Raw genomic sequence first — 13,765 nt, 5'->3', positions numbered from 1 at the left:
TTTTTTTTTTTTTCAAATTAAAATTTTTTCCAAAAAAGAAGAAAAAGAAAAAATGAAAATTCTAACTCGAGAAATACAATCCTTACTTCATCCTTACTTTACTCGACTAATCACTGCTTTGAAAATGATACATCTAATCTAGCTAAACTCGATTTTCTAACGAGGTGATCATTATCTGGTATTAATTGCTACTATTAATTTTTTTTCTCTTAAATTTTTACAAAATAATAAACACGGAAATTGCCTGAATTAAAATCCGTTTTTAATCGCATCATTAAGAATCTCAAGTTCTTTTACATACGGGAAAAATAAAGCGTGCACGATTTCTATAATTCGCATGAAATATTAATCGCTTTACACGGGAGTCTAATCGAAAACAATGTTGCTACACCAATGATAATTTCTCGTCGTTGCCTACGTATATATAATACATATATATGTGTACAACTTTATGAAAATAAATAAGATATGATATGTGTATACATACACATAAAATTGAAACACAATAACGCGCGTCACGTATGACGAAGCGGTTTAAGCTTCTCGCTCTCTAATTAATCGACATCGCTGTCGCTGTGGATCCGCGCATTGTTCAATAAATCCTGCGTGTTATCACCCGTGTTCCAATCACGTGCAAATAGATTAAATTTACTCGTTATTACCGTTAATCGACAGCAGTACCCATGTATCTAACTCCAATAGTTCAAAATTATCACTCATTATAACAGCACACGCCTCGGTTTCAGTCGGATCGATTATTCGCTCGCTCGGTCCAGTGTTTCGCGATCGATCGAGACGGAAACGGAATCGAGCGGAATCGTTTCGCGCGCCACGGACGAAACCATTTCTTCCTCGGGCGTGGGAGGATACCTGTTGCGCGGTCCATCGTCGATTTTACGTTGCAACGCGTGCTCGAAGCGAGTGACGAGCGGCGTGCGGTCAAAAAAACGTAAGAGAATTTTTTTTTAAACGAAAGAGGATTTATAAGTGATTTAATTATATGTAGGAAAATTATAAGAAAATATTATTCGCTTTTCTAGTATCGTTCTCACGCGTTCGAAAGGATAAATTTTTTTTTTTTAAAGCAAACAAAATTTAAATATATGATAGTATTTCTATTTGTTAATTAAACTTGGAATGAAACAAAAGAATAATTTTGTTTTCTTTTTCTCTTTCTCTCTAACGATTTAACATATTTTTAGTAAATTCAATATAATACGCATAGTAACCGAATTAATTATCTCTAGGAAAATTATAAGAAAATACGTTATTCGCTTTTCTAGTATCGTTCTCACGCGTTCGAAAGGATAAATTTTTTTTTTTAAAGCAAACAAAAATTCGAATTGAACTCGAATTTAAATATATGTTGGTATTTCTATTTGTAGAATTAAATTTGGAATGAAATTTCAATCTCAGGATATTTTATTCGAATAATTGCAATAAATAATTTCGAGTACGTTTTATCCAAACAAAAATGATGATTTTGTTTTTTTTCTCTTTCTCTCTAACGATTTAACGTATTTTTACTAAATTCAATATAATATGCATAGTAACTGATTTAATTATCTCTAGGAAAATTATAAGAAAATACGTTATTCGCTTTTCTAGTATTGTTCTCACGCGTTCGAAAGGATAAATTTTTTTTTTAAAAGCAAACAAAAATTCGAATTGAACTCGAATTTTATTAAATATATGTTGGTATTTCTATTTGTTAATTAAACTTGGAATGAAACAAAAGAATAATTTTGTTTTCTTTTTCTCTTTCTCTCTAACGATTTAACATATTTTTAGTAAATTCAATATAATACGCATAGTAACTGAATTATTCTGTTTTATTCGTAAATTTGATTAAATAAAGTTTCCTTCATCTCTCTCTCTCTCTCGTAAAATATCCTTGTATTTACATTTTTGCAAAACGAAATTATACCAATTTATATATACGAATATTTACACTATTTGAATCAGAACAAAAATTCATTACATATCGAAATTTCAACTTCTTCTTCTTCTTCTCCAGATAAAAAAAAAAACTTCAATTCTCATTCAATTTCATCATACAACAATTACTCCTTTAATCGAGAAACAATTTTGCCACATATTTTACCCATCGTTATTATTTATCATATAATTTTATCATATAATTTATTTATATCATATAATTTATTTATCATATTAATTTTAATCAAAAACCAGAATTTTTCCAACGAACATAAAGAAAGAAAGAAAGAAAATAAAAAAAAAAGAATTAATCTGTTACGCAAGACCGGCGCGTACGAAAAAAAAAAAAATAAACAGAGATGATTAATTCGTGTCTCACCCACGCGAGCAAAACGAGGCAGTGGCGGATCGATGCCGAGTGCAAAGTTAATAGCGCACACGCGGCCGAATCAACGGGTTTGTTATTGTGTCGATTCGAATTCATGAATGGAAGAAGAAGAAGAAGAAGAAACTGTGCTCCGCCGACAACGACGACAACGACAACGACGACGGCGAGGCAAAGAAACGAGTTGTCGTAGCGGGATTTTCCTCCTTTCTCCCTGCCCATTATTATTGCCTCCTTTCGCTTTTTTCCCCTCTTTCTCTTTTCCCTCTTATCGCAGCATCACACCAACTATCGCTATCGCGAACACCGCCTCTGAACACCGCTCCACCGGTATTTTTAGTCTTCCCATATCTTATCCCGTGTCACTGGCGTGTAACTGTAATAATATCGAAACGAGAAACGATCGATCGGTTCAAGAGTCTAGCTTTTAATTTAATTTAGAAACGATAGTAATTTTTATCTTTCGTAAAAAATAAAGGAAAGAAATGATATTTCTTTGACCGATTCTCGAAAACTCGTGAACCGAGTTCAGGGAGAGAGAGAGAGAGAGAGAGAGAATGCTTTGAAAAATTAATTCGAATCGATAATAAATATTCGAGAAATATTTGGATGTGATTGATGTAAGATCGGTGTTTTGTTTATTTGAAATATGCGAGAAATGATGGTTTAAAAGGAAAGAGAGAAAAAAGAAGTTTTTTAGAAATGACGAGTCTCGAGTTCGAAGGAAAATTCGTATCCCGAGTGATATTTAAACACCGAGAATTATTACGATTCGCTTCTATGCATATATCCGCGCAAGTTTATATATTTAAAAGATTGGGCGGTAATAAAATCCATCTCTCGAATAAAGAATAGCGTCACGAATTTAACGATGACGCGGCACGATGATGTACACAGAAACCGGGAGTTGGAAGTTGAAGCTTTCGTGGAAATGGGAGAGTAAAACGAGAAGGAGAGGAGAGATTTTCTCTTCTCGCCGTGCCGCTCGTCAACTTCCTCTTTCCGCAACTGCCTTCTAAATCGGCAACTATCATTTTCACCGTAATAACGCTCCTCCTTTCTTCGAAACGAATCTGAAAATCTGAAAATCGAAACGAGAGAAAATTTTTTCGAAGCGAGAAATTTATCAAAATCTCTCTTGAAACGGGCTAATATTTAATTATTTCGTTTCGATTGTAAAAATTTTTCGAAGAGAAAAATGATCAAAATCCGTAAGGAGAAAATTTTCGAAAAAGGAAAAAAAAAGGGAAAAACGATTCGCACGAGTGTAAGAACGAACGAGACATTTCGTGTCACGTGCGTGACATTTCGCTTTGATATCGTAAACGGAACTCGTTCCCATGAGTTGCGAACGTTTTTTCGGGGAATTCTTTGTTTCCCCGCCTCTACGCAACAGATTGAATCGACGAATATATCATACTTATGGAGGAAACAACGGGAAAGAAAAAAATCCGCGCTCCTAGGAAACGAGGAATGGACGAAACGGTTGATTATCTTCTCGCGTTTCCATTTCCATCGTCTCCAACTCCTCGCCGAGTGTTACGAGGTCACATCCGCGTACGAGTGACCGTATTCGTCCGCGTGTAAGTTCTTCTGTGAAGCGTCTACTCGCGCGACACTCGATCGAAAGTCGAAACAAATTTCGAAAGAAAAATATCGATCGATTTTCCACAAATGTTCTATATTTCTTCTGCACGATAGACGAGATAATATCAATTTCTATCTATTGGTTTATCGATCTGGAAATCGAGAGCTCTCTGTCAATAACTATCCGAGATAAAAGAACGTAGAAGTAATGTTTTTACACACTATCGTAAACCGAGAAGAAAGTTGGAACGATCCGATTCACCGACTCTCACGATCGATGTAGATACGGGGAACGGAGGATCGGGAAAAACACGCACGAATTTCGACATTCGACCAAGGTATATAGAGAAACGATGACTACGATGTAACAAGCGTATCCAATTAAATCGTGCACAATGAACCCAGGAACGGCAGCGATGACGTGTTATACACATATATACATACATATTATATATATATATATATATATATATATATATATATACATATATATATATATTCTCCGACGCTGTCGTTTCGTCCGCGCGGATTGCTTTCCGCCACAATCTCGTATATACCGTTAATTGTGCTCGATTCTATTTCGTCAAGTTCCACCAGGTTTTCGGATATAGTCGGGCCAGGAGAATCTCGTTTGTAGAAGACAAGTCGCGCGCTGGATATCTTCGAATGGAAGAGCGAACAATCCCAAGGATCGAAGGAAAACCTCAAGCCTTGGCCAAATGGAAAACCGGTTGGAAACGAGGTTGGAACGACGACACTTCACTCTCGAACTCTCTCCAAAGTCTACTACGGTCTCGATAAAATCCGTGGTGCGAATAATAGTCGCGTTTGATACACCGGCTCGACAAATCGGGGATCAATTGTGTGAAAAAGAGAGAGGTGTACGCTTGGCACGAAGCGATCTCGCCTCACCGAACGCCCGATCCGGACTGACTATAACTGTAAACCATCACTTGTCGCTGCCAACCTTCCCCCACCACGCCCGCGAAGCGGATCGCCCCCCACCACCCGGTATCCGCCACGCCGCTCCGCGCAACGCCACCGAGCTCTGTTCCCGCTTGAAACCAGTTCTCGATGCCACTCTTCCACCTTCGCCGGCTCCGCTTCAGAAGCGGTTTCCACCTGCTGCCGACACTTGGCGAGCCCCGAATCCAAACAGAGCAAACGCACACACCTTGAACCGGCTTCGCCACGAAAAAAGGGCGAACCAGCGCTCTGCTCTTTTCACGCGCGCGCCGATGTAAGAGCTTGGATAACGGATCGAAAATTGGGCAACGAAATTGTGCGTGGATACATATTTTAATTCGAGTTTCCTTTGAATTTTTGACGGTCGTTAAAAGAAAAGAAACAGGGATATAAGTAAATAGAAAATATTGAATGGATGGGCAAATATCGGACGTCGAAATTATGTGTTTATCGAGTAATAGGTATTTAAATTGAATTTCGATTCCAATCGACCAAAGTTCGGACAAAGTTTTCTTCGTATCTTGTCAAACATAGAGAAAAGACAATATATGTAAACTTTTCGTAGATCAAACAATAGGATCCAAACTGTGCATTTATATTGAAATCCTCGAATCGAATAAACTTTGAAATTTCTTTTGTATTTCGTCACTTGAAAAAAAAAATTATATACCATCATGTTCTACAAACACGTCAACATTTAAAACCAGGATATTCAAATTAAGTGAATTTCTCATAAGATAATATATGAACACTTGTGATTGAATGTATATATACATATATTTTAAATCTTTTCACATTCCATTGCTATTTGTAACCGATATCAGCAATTTTTCTCCAATTTATCGAATCTTTCATCGATCAATTCAAATGTTTCTCAATCCTATCGCTACTCGTAACCGTCTATCGCCACCTTTTCGTTTCCAAGTTTATCAAACGTTTCGTCGATCGATTCAAATATTGTTCAAACATGTCCCCGCTCGATCCCATCGCTACTTGTAACCGATAATCGCCGAGACTGTGCGAATCGCGAGTCCATCGAAATTTTCATCGGCCAATCAAATCATCGCGCGCTGCTAACGTATCTGCCATCGTTACTCGCGAGCGACAATATTTTTACCACCTTCTAAGCAAACGCTACCTCGTCTCTTTAGCGCGCTCATCTACGAATCTTCTTTATAATTATCACGTTAGGAAGATATAACCGGTTTCCCCCTCCCCCCCGATATTCCGTACGAACAATGAGTATTTGTATTTTCGTTCCTCTTTATTTCCTTATCCCGAGTTGTGCACGCATGAAAAAAGTGTTTCTTAAAAAAAAAAAAAAAAAAAAAAGGCCGACGTTTCTGCGGTCTCGTTGCTTAGAATAAACACCGAGATAATGTTATCGCGTTTGGAAACACGAATCGCATTGTCCGTAGTGACGTTTGGTCATTCAACAGTTTGTAATTAATTGCATCAATTACAGTGGCCTATGCGTGTATACACGTTTTTATAGTTTAGACTGTTATTACCGTCTGTAGATAGCGTCTCGTTATGCGCGATGAATTATTGCTTTTAATCTGTCCCGCGTATTTCATATGCGATCGTCGAAAATAAACTCGAAATATAATTTGTAGCCGCCGTATAAATATCATTGCAATTATATTTATACATCGAATCGAATTTTTATCTCCAGCTCCGTTGCTCCATTTTTCGTTCCGTTTTTTATTACTTCGTTCGATTACTTCGATCGATTGCCAATCATTTTTAATCGTGCATGGGAATTCGTTTCGCGGGAAAGAAAAAAAAAAAAGAAACGATTTTTTCTCTCTCTCTTCCCCTCCCGTCCGATTTTCGCGACGAAAATTTCGAGAGTCGGGCAAACCGATGTCTCGAAAAACGAATCGTCACTGTCGTATTCTCGCCCAGTGATTCACAATTTATAAATAATAGCCGTATAACGGATAAAATTTTGATTATTTCGAGCTTCAAAATGTGTCAAAAGCAAATTTGAGGGAGAGCGCAGTGATGTTGAAAAAAGAAAGAAAGAAAGAAACGCGGCTAGTGATTTAATTTTTCTAGTGATAAATCGTCCTCTCGAAAGATTTATACGAACGACAATTTACGGATTAATCCACGCGATTTTTCTCGATGTCCGTATCTCGATTTGAGAAGAGAATAAATTTCGTGAAAATTTGAAATCTATCTGGTTTTTTTTTTAACCGAAAATATTTTTTTTGAAACAATAATTTCAGAGATAACTAACGTCCAAAGATTAGACGTGTTGGATTGACGTAAAAGTTTTTTTTTTTCTTTTTTCTTTTGACAAATAACCAGATGGATTATTAGATGGATGGATGGATCGTTAATAATATTCAAAAAATTGTCGATACCGGCTGAAAAATTGAAATAAAAATAAGAATAATTTTGCATTTTTATCGCCCAAGTAAAATATATAAAATATGTGAAAACATAATTATCGTTAACAGTTGGCATTATCGTTACGTAAAAATGAGCTTTAAATGGCATAAACGCAATTAAGGAGTTTATCGAATTCCTTAAGACTTAAGTATCGTATTAATTGAAAATATTTTCTCTGTGGCAAATTATTAAAGAATTTTTTATGCCTCCAAATAAAAAAAAATCGATCCGATCGATTTTCCACAATTTCATTAAAAAAAAAGAACTCTCATTCGTCAAGTTTATCATTATTTAATTATTCAAGAAATATGCTTTTTCTAATAAGCTCCAACAATTGTAAATCTTTCTAGCATACGTGTATATATAAAATTCCGCACCAATTAGTTGCACCGCAGTCCGCTCGTTTCTCGTCGAATTTTCTTGACGACAAATTAACGACATCAGGCTTCAATCTGTCGAAGATATTAAATTCGATCGATAACATCTTTCCTTTCCTATTTCTAAATTAAAAAGTCGTTGTACTAATGTGTTATAAAATAATTTACATTTTTTTCGTGAAATATATATATATATATATATGTGTGTGTGTGTGTGTGTGTGTGTGTGTGGTTAAGAAGAGAGGAAGGAATGCGAATTGAAAGTTATTCGATAAAACGCACCAGAATTCCACGATTCGAGGATAAATTAATTTAAACGAGGTGTCTTTATCAAATTTTCTACGTGTATTTACATATAATTTATACTTTTTAATACGATGTAATGCTCGAGAAGTGTTTCTAGAAAAGAAATCAATACAACGATTACATAACCTCAAAAATTGCAGCGTAACTGTATAATAATTTATTCGGTAAACAGGTTGGGCAATCAATTTCCGGTTGGAAAGTATTAAAAGGGCATGAAACGATCGGCTCGTTTATAATCAAATCAAATTATAAAGAGACGTTAGTTCTGGTGTTGTCAACACTGCAAGAAAGAAAAAACGTGTAAACGATATTATTAATATACGGGTTGGTATTCAAACTCGAATGCATACTTGTCGATGCCAGTCGACTTTAATGTTAGCGTGGGTGGTCACAGGTGAACGTATGAAATTGATAATTGTTAAGTGACGTGAATTCTTAACTCGGTCGTGAGCATAGTTAACATGTGACATGCTTCTGAAGACAATGTACAATACCTATTGATCCTTCAACTCATCTCTCGTCGAATTAAATACTATCGATATTACGTGATATCCTAAAAGGACATACCTCAAAGGACACTTGAACATCTATTATTATTTCAAGCCTTTGTTTCAAATATGATTAATTATATACAGAGTGTTAATATATTCGTGGTACACCTTCGAAAGGAACACAAATGTCGGTATAGGTTAGATTAGACAGCTCTATCTCTATCATACCGTCTTCGTTTAACAATTTCAATTGCTTATATTCCAAAATATATTGTTACTATTCAAAAAAAATTCATTCGATCCTTCGTATTCATTTTTCAGAGAGAGAAAAAAAAAATGGAAAAAAATTGAACGGTCGAACGACAAAGTTGATTTTTATCGCCTATGATAATTCTGGAATCCTCGATTTGCTGGCGAAACGGACGATTCGATCTGCTATTACAGAGGCAAATAGAAACGGTGTATCTATAAATAATCGAGTGGCTATAACGGGATATATAATAACAGGGCCTCGAATTATTCAAGTACCGAGAGCATAATTATCCAATCGTTTGACTCCGGCTCCATTCAAAGTCACCGGAGCAGCACGACAAGCAATAACTTTTAGATCCTGTGCCACGACGCCCCATATTTTACGATTACAACGTCCACGTAGGTGAACGTGATTGTCTGCGGCGATGTTATTTCATAGTAGTCTGATACACTATATAACGAACGAGGCAACGAGAGTTTCGAGCCGATGCTGATTTACCGACCTGGCAATAGTTTCGTTTTGGTAAAGGATTTTAATACTTTCTTAATTCAAAATACAAACTGTATTTGACAGTCGTCATTTTCTCAAAGGATAAAGTTAATCTTCATGGATTCTTTTTCTTCGTTTTTTTATTTTATTAACAATTTATTAAATCTTTCAATTTTTTCATCTTACATATATTATTTTGTTAAAAGTTATCAACATCACCTAAATTCTTCCACCTAACCTCTTTTTCGATCATCCTCTCTCCGAAAGGCTGCAACCTGCGCAAATTCACAACGCGCAACTACACATGCGCACTGTTCGTTGTTCAGCGCAACGATAGCAGCGCTCGAATCGAACGAAACGAACGATACGGATAACTAATAAGTTTTCGTTTCCTTTTCCTATCTTCCCTTCTTCCCTCTCACTCCTCCCAAAGAAAAAAAGAAAAAAGAAGACGGTGGCGTGCGTTACACAAGAACGATAAGAAGGAGAAAACGCTTGGTGCAAAGCGCGTGCACAACTCGAAGGGGCATGTCCTTCGGCGTAAAAGTCCTGGCCCATGGGCCCAACGACCGTGTGTCGTTATCGGGCCTGCTTACGCCACATTTCACTCGAGTCTCTGCTCCAGTCCTCGACTATAGTGTATATACATACATATATATATATATAAGCATTCGATGCTTTTTTTTACTTGGAACGACGTGAACCAGATCTTTTTGCGGCGAACTCGCTGTAACGTTAACTCTTAAACGGCGGCCAACGCCTCGCCACTTTCTGCGCTCGCCTGGCCATTTGCGGCGGCTTTGCCATGTCAATGCAAATGTTCTTCCTGACAATGTAACGACGCCGTGGAAGTACTACTATGGGAAAAGTTTATCCCGGGATTCATGGCATGAGAAAATACGTGTCGCCTCGCCTCCGCAACACGAATTCTTCGTCGATCCTTGAAGGTTAGCGAAAACTGGAGTTTTTCGAAACGATCGATCTCTTATTTTTGGGGATGACGAGAAATTCTGATCTGCATTTCGAAAATGTTTTTACAAGAAGAATATATTGCTATTTTTTTTTCTTTGCAGATTAACAAACTAAAGATCGAAACGGAGACGATGAATTATTACGGATGTTTGGAATTCAATTTTTGGAACGACGAGAAATATTATTTCGAAACGTTTTTATGGAAGATGATCGTTACTTTTTTTTCTTTTTTGACCAATAAAGTCGATCCAAATGGAGAGAAGATGGATTGTATTGTGTATACGTTTGTGAATAACCAGAACTGTTTTTTTTAATTTTCGTCTCGAAAAATATCTTTATATATGATCTTACTTTTTTCTTTTTTCGCAGGTTATAAAAAATAATGGATCCAAATGGAGAAGATGGATCATCGTAATCGGCAATTTGGAATTCAATTTTTGGAAATGGCGAGTTTCTTTTGTCATTTTTCTCTTTTCCTTTTATTCGACCGTACCCGAATGTAATAATTGTGAACGTATTCAATATCCATCGTTCGCAACGTTCTGGAAACAAATGGAGGGCAAACTCGCATTAGGCTCGTGCATATATCGGGCAACTTTCATCCGGGCATTTTTATTCGACCTGCGGACAGCGTCACGGAGTGACCGCGTACATCGAACAAAACGATTTCACGAGCAGAAGCTGGTGAAATGGAAAATCATTCTCGTTTTCTTTCGCCTAGTTTTCTTCTCCTTTTTTCGATGAAATACGAGCAACTCGTGAAACCTTAACGATCGTTGCGCAACCGCACAATTATCGCGTGCTCAGACTGTCGGCAATTCCTGACTTACACACATTTTGTGCCTCGTTGCCGTGGCAAAAAAGACAGAGAGAGAGAGAGAGAAAAGGAACGTGGTTAATCGTAATAATTATTTCAACCTGTTGTCAACCGCCAGTCCATTGTATACGAGCGAAGAATATCTTGGAATATTTTTATCCTATTCCAATAATTCGAAACAAAGTTTCTAAAGTAACGGATTGTTGAAATTCCGAAACCACAATTGTGATGTTTAAACGAAACGAGGTTATTCGAGTTAAATCATTTAAATCTCTATAAACAATACTGCGTAACTTTCACGTTTCTAATTATTCCCATTCCTTTCGATTTGCTCGAAACATAACCTAACTTTTTCCCGCTCGATCGCGCGATTCTCCGACTCGTTCCTTTCCATTTATCCCAGCCATAACCTAACTTTTTCGCGCCCGCTCGCGTGATTTTCACATTTCTCAACTCATTCCTTTCCATTTATCCCGAGCACACTCCAACACTTTTCTTCGATCGCGTGATTTTCGCGTTTCCAATTATTCCTTTCGATATATTCGAGTTATAACCTAACTTTTTCGACGAAACGGATACGAAACATAACCTAACTTTTCCTCGACATCGAAAAATGGAAACTAACTTTTTCGCGGCCAATCCAGCGCTGGAAAAAAGTAATCTCTCGAAAGCACGAAATCACGAAATCACGATTGTCCATTTTTTTCTCGCGTTTTCCACGACGCGCCAATTCGTATCTCGTTCGATTATCGGTCGATGAATTTCCTTCGAATGATCCTTTTTTTTCGGGGCAGGAAATCTAAAGAGTCGAAAAAAAGGAGAGAGGAGTGAAAGTTCAAGATTAAAAGATTACGCGAGAAATCGCGAAACAGGGAGTACAATCGTTTTTTGATCGTTACGTGAGCATCGTTCGCTCGGAATTCATTTCGAGGAAAGTTTTAACGAACCGGAACCATAAACGGAGAGTCGATGCTGCTCCACTCGTTGTTAAATTTACGATATAATTACGATCACTTTGAAAAAGATAGCGAAACCGGTTTTTCTCCTTTTTTTTTTTCCCCCTTTCTTTTATTATTTTCGTTTCTTTTTTTTCTTTTTTCCAGATTATTCACCCGATTGCTCGAACGACGATCCCGATTTTTCTCTTTCTTTCCTTTTTCCGCCACAGATCGATAATTTCGCCTCTCGTTATTGGTCGACGCGATTCAATTCGATCCAATACATTCCTCCTTTTGTTTCAGATTACCATGCTTACGATGGAGGATAAAAGGTGATTAAAATGGGTGATTAAAATAGGTGTTTTTAATACTAGAACCTGTAATATCGATTTATTCGTTTTAACATACAAATGGTCGCTGTATCGTGAAGATGTAAGTAGATATAAGTTTAAATACTAAAAACTACGATATTAATCGAAATATATTTTCATATAAGATGAAACAATCAAAATCATTGTCTCCATTATTGTTCTAGCGTTCTAAAATCCTTGAAACATGATTAATGATGAGTCAATAAAAGGAAAAATATTATGAAATTGTGAAAATTGGAAAGAAAGGGAGTAATTATTAGAAAATATATTTTCCATATTTAATTATACCATTATTTTTCAATCTCCTGCGCGCAAAAATCTGTTTACCTGCTCTCCAACGAAACCATCGTCACACGAGAGGAAGTATTATGCGACAGGAGGAGGAGGACATGTTTTTACGTAACGAAATAATCGTCGCGCATTTCATAACCGCGCTTATTAATATCCATTGTGTGCCCTTTTTCTTCTACAAAAAAGAAAAGAAAAAAAGAAACGCTTTGCAGCAAAAAAGCTTAATTCGCACTGCAGCGAATTAGAAAGCGACAATGCAAAAGTATTTCTCTCGATTCCTTCTTCTTCTTCTTCCCTTTCTCGAGCAAGAGAGACAAAATATTTGGGGCTACCGGCGTTACGCGAGGCATTCGCATAAAATTATCATATTCGATTTAAACGGACTTAACGAACAACCAAGAAAGTTGCATTCCCCCGGTGTCCGGTTGAATAAATTAAGGAGGCGTGGTTGTCGAGAGCCGTTCGTCTCGAATCGATGATTCACGATAATGTCGAGCGTAATTTCTCTTATTTTTCCTCCTCCTCCTCCTCCACTTCTTCCTCTTTTTGCCTCTCGCTCCGATACTCGAGCAGGTTAAACGCTCTCTCTCTCTCACTCCACCGTCTGTTAAACACTTGGAGATAGATTCATTTTGTGTAGTGATGTGTATATATGTATATGTATATGTATACTCGGTGTATATACACGTATGTTGGTTAGTGACAGGAATATTTTCCGAAGTTGAATAATACTCGAGGTTGATCGAGGTAATTCAATCGAGGTGTTTTTTCTTTTTTTTTTTTTTTTTTTTCTCTCCATTTTTATTACGAGGAGAAATATCTTTGAGATATTTGCGGATATTATTATCGTACGAGTATATAAATATCACTTTGAGGAAAAATTCTAAAATTTCTTTAATTGCGAATTACGTTTAATTTATATGGGTTTTTTGAATTAGTAATAAGTTTTTTTTTTATTTTAAGTGGAACATCTTGAATTTTGTGAATGAAAAATTTTGAATTAAAAATCTGGATTTTAAAAAGTTTGGGAAAACTTGTCAAACTTGACCTTCGTACGTCCTTCAAGCGATAAATTACAACTTCTCGAAATTTTCGATAATTTTTTTTCGAATAATTAATAACGATAAGTTTTGAAAAAAATATTTCAATATTTTAAAGATGTTGACCGACAAGATTTTTCCTCC

At 36.5% G+C, this 13,765-nt stretch overlaps 1 protein-coding gene and 1 long non-coding RNA gene across 10 annotated transcripts in view; one reads left to right on the top strand and one right to left on the bottom strand.

Moving 5' to 3' along the window:
- Window positions 1-13,765, bottom strand: part of LOC100576700 (class A basic helix-loop-helix protein 15) — a 152,615-nt gene that overhangs the window by 24,882 nt on the left and 113,968 nt on the right. The window contains exon 1 of one of the 4 annotated variants that reach the window (XM_026446034.1): window positions 4,468-4,841. The exons of 1 other annotated variant lie outside the window; for it this stretch is intronic. The gene's annotated coding sequence lies outside the window, so the exon portion shown is untranslated. Of the gene's footprint in view, window positions 1-662; window positions 1,074-4,467; window positions 4,842-13,765 lie in introns of those variants that run through there. 2 more of the 4 variants (XM_006558552.3, XM_026446033.1) reach the window with 2 other exon arrangements.
- On the top strand, window positions 5,010-13,510 carry LOC102653619. 6 transcript variants are annotated; one of them, XR_003306488.1, is made up of 4 exons: window positions 5,010-7,974; window positions 8,132-8,647; window positions 8,772-10,139; window positions 10,266-13,510. It is a non-coding gene; the product is annotated as an uncharacterized LOC102653619 (long non-coding RNA). The 6 variants fall into 6 exon arrangements; XR_003306489.1 differs by having other exon boundaries at window positions 5,010-8,647; window positions 10,266-10,451; window positions 10,534-13,510; XR_001702156.2 differs by having other exon boundaries at window positions 5,010-8,647; window positions 10,266-12,351; window positions 12,455-13,510.

The sequence above is a fragment of the Apis mellifera genome, linkage group LG1 (genome assembly GCF_003254395.2).
Source record: "Apis mellifera strain DH4 linkage group LG1, Amel_HAv3.1, whole genome shotgun sequence".
NCBI classification, from domain to species: Eukaryota; Metazoa; Arthropoda; class Insecta; order Hymenoptera; family Apidae; genus Apis; species Apis mellifera.
This window is presented reverse-complemented; position numbering and strand designations above follow the sequence as displayed.